The following is a 12228-nucleotide window of genomic DNA, read 5'->3' as shown; positions in this document are numbered from 1 at the left end:
ATGAATATCACTATTTATTCAATAAAATTAACAAATAGGGACTTATGCCGCCCAATAACAATAAGAATTTTGTGTTTAGAAATCATACCAGTGATGGAAATTTGAAGACTATATAATGAGTCAATCTCCAGCTATGGTACGGACGGATTCCAACGATTCGAAGCTTTATTAATTATTTAACTACATCAACAAACTGCTTCATGGAAATAAAACTTAATTGGTACTCTCCTGGTTACAAGATACATCAACCATTAAACATCGAAGTCGATCAAACTGCAATTCATTTAACTTGAATTAACGGAAATGAGAATTGCATACTATTTTACACTAAAATAGTCAAGTCTGCACCTGTGCATTTTAAATTTCACTTTCCTCCAGCGTTGAATTATGAGACAATTTTATTAATGTCTAAAGCTGCACCACTGAAGGTTTTGGAGGTTATCGGATGTATTCCAGAATGCTGGGAATAGGTCATATAAGTTTAGTCATAGAGTACGTGAAAATCCCAAGTGAACCAAGAATTTAATCCTCGTAATTGAGCACAAGCGTTGACAAATTAAAGGTTATTGGATGAGGTGTTCTCTAGTTATGAACAAACCTAAAACGAAAGTTGAAGGAAAAAGTATGTATCTAAAAATTTGACAGCCTCTTAATATTCTCTCTTCGTAAATACTTAATAATTCTTTACTTATTCTTCCATAGCTAACCATACCCCGGCCGGGATTGAACCCGCGGTCAGAGAGTCTCAAAACTCCAGACCGTCGCGTTAGCCACTGGACCAGTTAGCCACAATAAGATTCGTCCAACTAGGTATATTTCTACACCATAGGAAGGTTAGCACAGGCACCACTGTGACCACAAATGCAAGTTTTTACAGACGAATCTCCAGCTAGCGTGGCCGTGACGAACTCTAGCTCAGTGGTGCATGTGCTAACCTTCCTATGGTGTAGAAATATACCTAGTTGGACGAATCTTATTGTGGCTAACTGGTCCAGTGGCTAACGCGACGGTCTGGAGTTTTGAGACTCTCTGACCGCGGGTTCAATCCCGGCCGGGGTATGGTTTGTTTGCAATCGTGTCATTACGATTTCGTGAGTCATGTTTTCCATAGCTAAGTTTAATAATATAGAAATTTCTCATCTGCTAGGCTTTATAAAGGGAAAGGGGTGTAGGGAGGGTTGTAGTTTCTTAGTAGCCCACCGAGGAGAATTTGGGTTCGAGTCGCAGGCAAGTTTCATTGATACAGTGATCTTATGGCAGTGGTGGAGTCTAAGTTCAATGTCTCTATATGAATAGAGAGACATTGAACTTAGACTCCACCACCACCGTCAGGTCACAGTGTCAGTGACACTCGCCTTGGGTGAGCACTAAATTTTTTTCCACTGAGTTACCAAGAAACTTTTGTCACGTTATTTTTACAAGTGTCAATTTGCAAGTGTCAACTTCATTCCATCTCAACGATATTAAGTGTAAAGAAAAAATAATTTTTTTTTTAAATTTTACTATTTGCTAAATTACAAAGTAATTTTTTTAGTTATCAACATAAATTCATGAATTATAAGACGGTATGATAACCTTATAATTTGGTTGTTATAGAAGAAGAAAGTCATGGTAGCCTCTTTCAAAAATTAAGATAAATGGTCAAGAATTTTAAAATTTGGATATAAAGAACAAAACAAGTGAACTGTAGCTATAAGAATATTGCATATCTAGGTCTTTGTAAATCTCTGATATTCAATATAAAACACTGACTGTTGACTTGATCGTTAAATTGTCAGGTTATCACAGTTGTGGTACATGTGAGCACTCAGTGATATGGTCTGTTACCATAGACACAATCTTTGCCACATGGTACCCTACAGCAGCGGCCCACTTGACCGTTCTTGCGGCAGTCCCTGTCGTATTCACATCCTCGAACGTCGGTGATGCACATGATCAGCGGGTTAACGCGCGGGCATATGATCCTGATGAGGAAATTGGCTATATTAAAAGATGTGTGAAATCGAAAATCAGTAAGAACAAAGTAATAAGTTGCATAATATTTTTATACGTAATAACAAGTTAAAAGATTTAATAGTAGGCACAGCAAATAAATGGTGTATAATTTCCCAAATATCTTTGGAAAAGTTCCATTTTAAATGGAGTTCAGCCAATTTGGCAAGTTCGGAACATATATACAGAGACTGATTGCAATCAGCAGGACTTGATCCCTCTTACACAAGAACGGACAAGGTTCTCAAGTGACACTCTTATCGACTTGGCCACAAACGCCTCACAAGCTGGGTAGCCTGGTTCACAAGCCATGTTTCTTTCACGTCAGTGAGCTTCAGCTATGGATTCAAGCTATTTCAATCTCCTATTGTATTTCTGACCTCACAAGCGTTTTTTATTACAAGCGTTTTTTTTTACATCAATGCATCACACAGAAATGGGCGGGCATATACAGAGAGAGATCGCAGTCAGCAGGACTCTATCCCACTTACACAGGAACGGGCGAGGTTCCCAAGTGACGCTCTTGTCTAGTGGTGCATTGATATAAAAAAGTCTCTTGTGAGGTCAGAACGTACAGGAGATTGAATCCATGCTTGAGGCTCACGGACGTGCCCGGGCTGGGAAGAAACATGACTTGTAAACCAGGATACCCAGCTTATGAGGTATTTGTGGCTGTGGATAAAAACGACACTTGAGACCCTCGCCCGTCCCTATGTAAGTGGGTATTTTAGGCATAACTTGCCAAACCGATGAGTTATCCTTAAAAAGCGAAGGTCTTTTCTGCTGAATTAGCTGAATGAAAATTTGCTTATATAATAAATTAGCGAAAATCGATTTATCATAACGAAAAATATATATCTCATTTAAGTATTATTAAATTTAAACTGATCTATTTTATGTTACGTAGAATTTGGCTAAAAAATTATGTTCGTTTAGAATAGTTTTGGTAAGATTTCTAAATATGGTTTAGACAAAAAAACTAAAAAAGAAAAAAACTATGTCATTGTCAATGAAAAATTGTTCATCAGTAAGTCGAACTTGTCTAATAGGCTGAATGCCCTTAGAAATTAGACTAAAAGTTTCAGTACAACTACAGAAATGCATTGCTCGTTTATCTGATGTATTTACAAACACGCGAGGCTTCCCTCTATCATTCATAAAACAGAGAAGCTCATCAAAAATCCAATAAGATGGAATCACTATTCTCTACCAATCCACCTCCGGACAGAGTTCAACCAGGAGGTTGGCAAACTGTTAAGGTTAAACCATGACTGAGTTATAGGTTTCATCTTTCTGTTCACCTGCTCTTATTATAAAGAAAGCCGACTGTTTTTTCAGTTTTCCTCAGTATTTCCGGAATCTCAGTCTCATTACCAGGTGAGATGCTGAACCTATGCTTATCATTGATGACGATCTCCATAAAATCTGCAATTATTCTTGTTTTCAAATAATGATATTACGCAGATGTACCAAAAGCTTCTCGTCCTATTAACAAAAGTCTGATGCAGTATAGGACTTTTCCATCCCGGACTCGTTACTGCCGTTGAAGCCTTCGTAAGACTGATGAGGAAAGTACTGCATAATTTAGGTAATATTTCCGTACAGTTGACAACATTTGTATCATGACCTCCACCTGTGAGATCCGCATGAAAGTACTGTTATTAGCATTAATGTTTCCTGGGATTTTGTGACGTTCATTATGTGGGTTCATAACTTCCAGCAGTTTATTTCCTGTCCCCGATAAAATTCGGGCTTTAATTTGTTTCTAGTTCCCTGGATTAAGAAACTCATTGGTAGATTCTTGGGGTCGAGGAATTTTCGTAGAAAATTTATTCTCATTCTTACAGATCTCACAAGAGAATCATTTGACTCAGTGAAGAAATCTATAGGGGAAAGCACTGAATGAATATTAAAATGGTATACAATACCGACAGGCTGGTTGGTAAGACACATGGGCAACATATAGGCAACTTTATTCCGAAACGTTTCGCCTACACAGTAGGCTTCTTCAGTCGAGTACAGAAGGGTGATGGACGATTACATCGTCTTCACATCTCTACTGCTCCTGCCTACTTTCTGTACTCGACTGAAGAAGCCTACTGTGTAGGCGAAACGTTTCGGAATAATGTTGCCTATGTGTCTTACCTACCAACCAGGGGGGAACACTGCTGATCACCCAGGACGTTGACTAACTTTAACTCTCTGGAGGCCCTAATATTAAAGTTGCCCTATATTAAAGTTTAAGCCCCAATTCAATTTGCCTGCTTATTCATGTACAGTCGTTTATTACATCCTGAAAATCCCACTGGATACTCTTGGGGGTACGCGTACCCCAGTTTAGAGCCCTTCGTCTAAAACGAAGCAATCTAAGACCCAGCCTGGTGGAAAGTACGTGGAGAACATAGCCAGGTACCCCAGAAATTCAAACGTACTTCCAAAACTAGAAGGATAGAGCACAGAGGTACACGACTTTCACGTTGGATTCCCTGTTGACAGTTCCATGGTTTATCACCCTTGCGGTCTTGTTCCATCTCAGTAATGCTTACACTGGACTGTGTGCTGATAGCACGCAGTCCAGCGTAAGCACTTTAGTCAGGCTGATCAGGGACAATGTCGAAAAGTCTTTGACTCGTTACTAACTTACATTTGTAGTTTACACCATCTGCAGGCCTTCTGCTCAAGTAAAGAATAAAACATCCTTAGTAACCGAAGGAGAGAAAAGGTAGAGGCATAATACATAATCGAATTCTATGGATTCAGAAAAGTGGCAGGATATGTTCACTGACCATCTAGGAGCGCGGATGCCGCAGCAGTTACATTGGGAAAAGCAAGATGGTGAGGACACAACGACTCAGAAATCATCTACATTTCCAAACAGAGACATACTCCAGGAGAGCAATGTTCCTGCCTTTGTAAGTGAAGCAAGTGAGGGGTTCCCAAATACCTCATCCAGGACCAGAAATAGATTAGAAATTTTTTCTGTCTTTATGGAGTGCCTATACTTCAGAGTGAGAGAACTGAATCACCACGGATGACTGGTGGCAATGACTCATTTGTCGGTCTTTCATAGACTGGTACTCTGGGAGGAAGAGAAGATATATATATCTCCGGCCCGTGACAAAAAAATCTGGCTCGTCGTTTTTCCTATGGGAGGGAAGATTAGCTCTTTTAAGGAGTATATGAATATTTAAGATTTGCAAGAATTCACCGGAAATTTTAAACACTCGTTTTTCAAGAAGGAAGTTAACGCTTACAAGAATGATGAGTATAGGGTATCCTCTCCTAAAGGAAGTTCTCGGAGGACTGGTTCCCAAAAAGAAACTAAGCAGTTTAGTCTGTCAACAGAGATCCATATTTTCTGTCAAGGGTGATCTGTTCCACACCTGATCACCGATCCAGTCACAAGGATTAGTGCCAGGTACCCCTTGGAATTTGTATCCAGGATTCATTCCCCTTCAAGAGTCGCTGCCAGACACCCATTATCGTAAGCCCTCACATTGCACTCATTTGCCGGGCATCACTTAATACCAGATATCCATTTGTACTAATTATTTCTGCACAAAAGTCAGAGGGGTCAACTTTATCGAGGAACAAAGACAGAGGGAATTTGCCCTGCTAGTCGTACTAGTAAAATGAGAATATCCTTCCAAATTATACTGATGAGCACTAAATCAATCTTTCGGCTACTTAAAGGTATCAGTGGAAGGCAGAGGATGCCGAAACCAATGGGAACTTGTTCGCAGGGAGCTCAAAGGCTAGGTGAAGCGAGCCTCCGATGAAGTCGCAAGACGTGTTCCCAGCTGAGGAGAGTGATAAAGAGAAGATGACACGGTCAACACCAGTAAATGAATATGGCGTACTAGGATAATGTTATGCCTTCTAGCTGGCCTGCAGATATCCTATTTTGCCAACACTGTGAAGGATCGCAGATTGCTTTTTTTTTTAAATCGGTTACGACACCTGTGTCACCGCACCTGCATTGTGTAGTCTATATCAGTCGTCGTCAGGCATTTGGGCTTCTGGTGACTCCCGTATTGCAGTTAGCCTATGTACTGGGAGGGATCTGGTATGAATATTTTTTCCGTCTCTATTAAATAATTTTTGTTTTTGACCTTCTAATCAAACCAACGTATAGTGGGTGAGAAACTTCCTTCCTTAGAAAGTGGTGCAGCTAATTTTCCGAGAGACTGTTAAAAGTATTGGTTTGGTTTGGAAATAGGGTAGTTGATGAGTGGAACAATCTGCCTAGTAAGGTTATTGAAGCTAAAACGTTGGGTAGTTTCAAATTTAAGTTAGATAAATACATGAGTGAGAGGGGTTGGATTTGAGTGAGACTTGCATAATGAGTAATGGATTTAAATTAGATAAGTTTAGATTTAGAAAGGACATAGGAAAGTATTGGTTTGGAAATAGGGTAGTTGATGAGTGGAACAGTCTACCTAGCTGGGTTATTGAGTCTAGGACTTTGGGTAGTTTCAAATTTAGGTTGGATAAGTACATGAGTGGGAGGGGTCGGATTTGAGTGGGACTTTCACATCAGAGCTTATTTCTTGGGTAGCATTGAAAATTGGGTTGGGCAAATGTTTTGTTAGTGGGATGAATTGTAAAAGGACCTGCCTAGTATGGGCCAACAGGCCTGCTGCAGTGTTCCTCCTTTCTTATGTTCTTAAAATCCCTCAGTTGTATCAAGGTGACCAGCTTCAGAGAAAAATTATGTAAGGGTGGGTACGAAATGTAATGTGTGTGGTAGTATTATCCAGCACAGCACAGACCGGGCCGCGGGGGCGTTGACCCCCAGAACTCTCTCCAGGTAAACCTCTAGAGTCTAGCATATACTCACAGAGGACCGCCATGTTTCCCAGGCGCTGCTTCTCCTTCGTCAACAACAACCTTTCACAAAGGGAAGAACAAGATAATGTAAAAAGTAGAGCAAGAAGACGGAATATTATTATAATTTAACACACTTAAGTAAATTTACTTAAGTTAACCAAAAGAAATTTAGAGAAGGGAATTATTTTAACAGAGCAAGTGAGAGAATTTTTAAAGAATATTTATACTTTTATAACAAAGAAGAGTCAATGAATGTGTTTGAGGGACAAAATACGAACATTTATTACTTCTTGTAGGAACAAAATAACGCTGGGATACGTAAATTCTTTAAGTATTAACATCTTTACTAAATATAACAAATATAAATATAACATAAATATAACATGTATGAACTCGTGCATCTAAACACGTACACACACCTTAACCCAGACACACACACACACACACACACACACACACACACACACACACACACACACACACACACACACACACACACACGAAACAATAAAAGGCCGTGGTTCCTGGAGTTTACCTGGAGAGAGTTCCGGGGGTCAACGCCCCCGCGGCCCGGTCTGTGAATTATTCGAAACATCGGAATTACTAATACTGGGAATTTATACTTCAATAGAATTAAGCAAATATACAAAGTAGACAATAATCATGATCACTCGCACATCTTAAAAGAGTTAAAACTAGTTAAGAATCCCAGAAGAGGGAGTTTTAAGACGCTGCCTGATTTTTTTCACGTTTTTTCCTTCTTTATTTCTGTCAACACTTATATACGGTAAGGAGGACTAATTTCTCCAAACAATTTACACGTTCACCTGAAGATCTGATGATTTTATGTGTAAAATAGTGACATTCCCATTAAATCACATTAAATAAATTTCGGTTTACCTCTTCTGAGCGGCTTCAATATTTACTGAGTGATACATCATACCTGGAGATTACCTAGAGAGTGTTCCGGGGGTCATCGCCCCCGCGGCCCGGCCTGTGACCAGGCCTCATAGGACAAGCATAGTACCTGTTAACTCTCGATTACGAGTAGGCAAGTTTGTTGACGTAATAATATAATTAAAAAAAGAAACTTGGAATGGTTGGGCCCCTCGTGCCCCTCAAGGGAGGTTCCTTGACGCTGGTGAGGGGCTCTCGATCTAGGGAATTGGATCTGTGCTCCGGTTCCCTGAATTGAATCTGGAGAATAATTCATGTGTTCAGCTTCTAATTTTTAACACTATTGTGGTTTCCATTTGACAGTTTTATTAATAGTGATATTAATTTTTTTTCATTAACTAACAAACGCGTCTTTTGACGAGTTTTCCTCGAGGGAGACAAGATTTTAAAGTTAGTTTGTTTAAGTTCTATGAAAATTTGATTAATCAAATTGGTTTATGTGAAATAGAGAATGTCTCGTCTGATCAGAGCTAAGTTACAGTAATTGACGTTAACTGGTTATCCTGGGTTAAATCAGCTGAACGTTCAGTTATATCTCTAACATCTGTGAGCTCTCAAGACCATTCTTAAACATTTGTTACGTAAACTAGGCCTACATAAAACTTACTTTTTTAAATGCCTGTCACTTATGCATGGAGAAAAATTTGAATTGATTTTAACCTGCGTAGGTCTCATTTCGCAATTTCGGAAGAAACTGGAAAAAATGAAACAACTTTTCGTTTACTAGTTTCTGAGTGATATATTTGATTAACTTAAAGCCTTCTATGTTTATAACGTGAAAATGCACTTCATATGCTTGTGTATTATTGGGTTAGAAAATATATGAACTCATACATCTAAACACATATAGACACTCATACATCTAAACACATATAGACACTCATACATCTAAACACATATAGACACTCATACATCTAAACACATATAGACACTCATACATCTAAACACATATAGACACTCATACATCTAAACACATATAGACACTCATACATCTAAACACATTCACACACTCGTACATCTAAACACATACATACCCCAACCCACAAACCTCTTTGAAAGGTTTGAATTCAATTTGAACCTTATGTGTCTTAATCCAAATAAAATATTGAACAAATATAGATATTAGTTTTCATTTGATGACCTATGAATGCCTCCTCTGATTTCCTTCAAATCTTTAACACTAATATTAAACTACATTATTAACTTGTACCACACTCTGCACTGTTCCAGTCGCGTGCACTGAGGCACAAAGGGCTAGGATTATGATCTACGAGGATATCTTCCTGAGGTGTAACTAAAGGGTGATATTACAAGTAAGAGCATCACAGATGGAATGTCAGTGACAAAACTAGCATCAGTAGGGACGTTAGAGGTAGCCGATACTAGCCACCAAGAAAGCTTCAGTTAGATATTTGAGAAAATGAAGTTAAATTTGGCTATATCTGGGACTAAATGTGATAGGTAATAATAAATTTTACGATTCTTCCCGACACTACTTGTGTGCTACCATCATCATCCCAGTTACCCAGTACACAAATCACATGCAACCACTAACCTTCCACCTACACCTCCCACCTGCACCACCACTACCTACATCACTCACAACAGCTAGATTTGAAAATATCACCAGTACTTTCTTCCCATCTCCTCCACTTACATCACTATTATATTACAACCAAAAATCAATCACCACAGCCACCATACCTCCACTACCCACCACCACCATATAAATTCCACTCACTACTCCCATACCACATCCGCCACCATGCGTTCTCCATCCCACTCACCATATCTCCTCCATCTACCACCACCATATTACCATCACCCACCATTACCAAACGACCTCCACTCTTGGACATGCCACCTCCACCCACCACTATCAAACTTCCTCCACCAATCACTGCCAAACTACCTCCACTCACCACTACCAAGCCACCTCCACCCGCCATCTACCACCTACGAATCCAAACACCACTACCTTATCACTATCAACCATACCATCTTTACTACCTACCATACACATCACACATCAATATCTACCATCAACACCTATACACACTGCCAACCATCCATGACACACTCTACCAACCAATTATTACTTACATTCTACCAGCCACTATTTAACTCAACTCAACCACTCTCCTTCTCTAGCACCACTATCACCATATATCACTTTCAACTAAATCTCATTCACTCAGCAAACTCTCTCCACCAACCACAACCATCCAACCACCAACCACAACCATCCAACCACCAACCACAACCATCCAACCACCAACCACAACCATCCAACAACCATAATCACACACATACTGTCACCAACTCTCGAGGAGAAAGCAGTGAGAGGAAAGTAATGGAAGGGATTACAGTGAAGAATTATCTGAGGATATTATCCTAAGTTGGAGCAGAAAAGGTAATGTTTGCTACTTAAAACTCATGATCAAGAGGCTGAAACAAAGAGAAGAACATAAGATCAGATAGAAGAATGAATTAGAGAAGAGGGTTTGATGAAAGGATGAAGTTAACGAAGAATAACATGCAGGAGAGAGAGAGAGAGAGAGAGAGAGAGAGAGAGAGAGAGAGAGATAAATTGGGAGGATGAGGATGGGATGGATGGGGGGGGGGGGAAGAACCGGCGAAACTGGATTTGATGACATTTGTAATAAGTATCAGATCTAGGAGAGAGGAGAACATAAGCGCACTCTGGGACAAGTATTCAAGGTGTCTTGAGTTTTAACTTTGTCTTGGTAATGAACCTGGAAAGAAAATTAGGAAGGCAGAGAGAAAAACAGAATACAGAAGAAGGAGGCTATGTGCAGATGATAGACTTCCTTGATGCAGTCTAATGGAAGAAGAACTGGAAGGAAAGTAAGAAGAAGAAATTAAATAGTTCATACCATGAAAGAACCTGGAGATAATTGAGAAAATTCTACCCAATGGAGAACAAGTTGAGGGAAAAAACTAAAGCATCCAGGGTTCCACCACAGATGTAAAAAAGTAAAAATAGGGAACACCAGAGCAAGGACAAAAATACAGAAGATGGAAAACAATATAGAAATTATTAGCATTACAGCCAGAAATGAAAACTTGCCTATGAGAATAATGATGCCTGAGAAACATCTTCAGTACCATAATTACTGGATCTCTTCATTAAATGGAAGATGACAATAAAGGATCAAAGTGATTAAATAAAAGAAGAGGAGAGCTAATGATTAATAAATGGATGGACATTGAAGAACTAAACAAACATTTAAGAGCCATGCCAGAGAGATGAAAATGGACAATCTACTGAGACTGGATGACGTGGACACAAGGGATAAAGTAGTTTCTGTGGTGTCTTTCTGGGGCTTGAGAGAGGGAGCATAATGACTCTTAAAAAAGAATACAAAATGATTAAGAAACGTGATCTTAAGGAAAGCTGCAAAACTAGAGATATTTAGGTGAATGGTGGAGAACTTGGAGATTCATGGAGTCTAAAACGAGTCAGCAAGGGTATATAGGAAAAATTAATCTTGTCTGCAAACCCTACAAGTGTTCTAAGACAGAAAAACAATTATTGAGAAAGAGATAGGTGAGCTAAATGATTCTAGACATAAGGAAGGTATTCGACCTTGATCCCTAGAAGAGACTAATCAACAAATGGTGTCAGAAATAACGCATAACTTACTTCACTGAATCAAGGAATATCTGTATGAAAGGAGACAGTGTTAGCACGAGAAGAGGCATCCGGAATGGTGCTATTTGAGAAATAGTTCCCAGTGTAACGTACAATGGAAATATATGTTTTTACTATATACAATATACTTAAAATATATTTGAGACGGAAAAGTACTGTATGTACATATCTGTGTTTGCAAATATTTAAAAAAAAACTAGATGTTCATCAGTCCCTGTGTGATCCGAGAAAGGTATTTATGTATTGCATAACCCTAGTCCCCAATACTTCAGTGCACGAGACTGGAATAGTTCAGAGTGCGGCACGAGTTTGTGGTACGGATTTCAAGAACCCCAAATTATTAACTATTATATTCAATCGACATTTCTTTCTTTGCGCGAAAAGAAAACGATCCTGTCCCTAAGATGCATTTGACATTGAATATTAAAGCAGTTCAGAAGAAGTAAACTGATATTTATTAATCTGATTTAACGAGAATAAAAATATGAAACTATTTTACAAAAATAATCGTCAGGTTTGTACCGACACTCTTAAGTGTCACTCTGGCTTAGCGCTTCTTTTTTATTATAATTAATTAAGTGTCACTCTCCGCAGTCATTGAATTAGGAATGTTTTGGAAGTTAACCGAATCATTCCAGGGCGCCTCACCACCAATTGTTCCATAAATATGACCCTAGTGACTTTACACGAAGAAAATTTGAAGCCGATTGGATGATGTCTTCTCGAGTTATGAACAAAATTAAAAAAGAAATTGGTGGAAGGTAAAAAAAATC

General features: G+C 39.0%; 1 long non-coding RNA gene across 2 annotated transcripts in view; it reads right to left on the bottom strand.

The window, feature by feature from the left end:
- Positions 1-352: 352 nt before the first annotated feature.
- The window catches only part of LOC128699670 (uncharacterized), a 282611-nt gene continuing 270735 nt past the window's right edge, over positions 353-12228 (bottom strand). For both annotated transcript variants that reach the window (XR_011393899.1, XR_011393900.1), the window contains 2 exons: positions 6833-6882; positions 353-1964 (listed from right to left, as the gene is read on the bottom strand). This is a non-coding gene — a long non-coding RNA (uncharacterized lncRNA). The remainder of the gene's footprint in view (positions 1965-6832; positions 6883-12228) is intronic.

The sequence above is a fragment of the Cherax quadricarinatus genome, chromosome 67, assembly GCF_038502225.1.
Source record: "Cherax quadricarinatus isolate ZL_2023a chromosome 67, ASM3850222v1, whole genome shotgun sequence".
Taxonomy (NCBI): domain Eukaryota; kingdom Metazoa; phylum Arthropoda; class Malacostraca; order Decapoda; family Parastacidae; genus Cherax; species Cherax quadricarinatus.
Note: the sequence above shows the minus strand (reverse complement) of the source record. Positions and strands in the feature narration are given on the sequence as shown.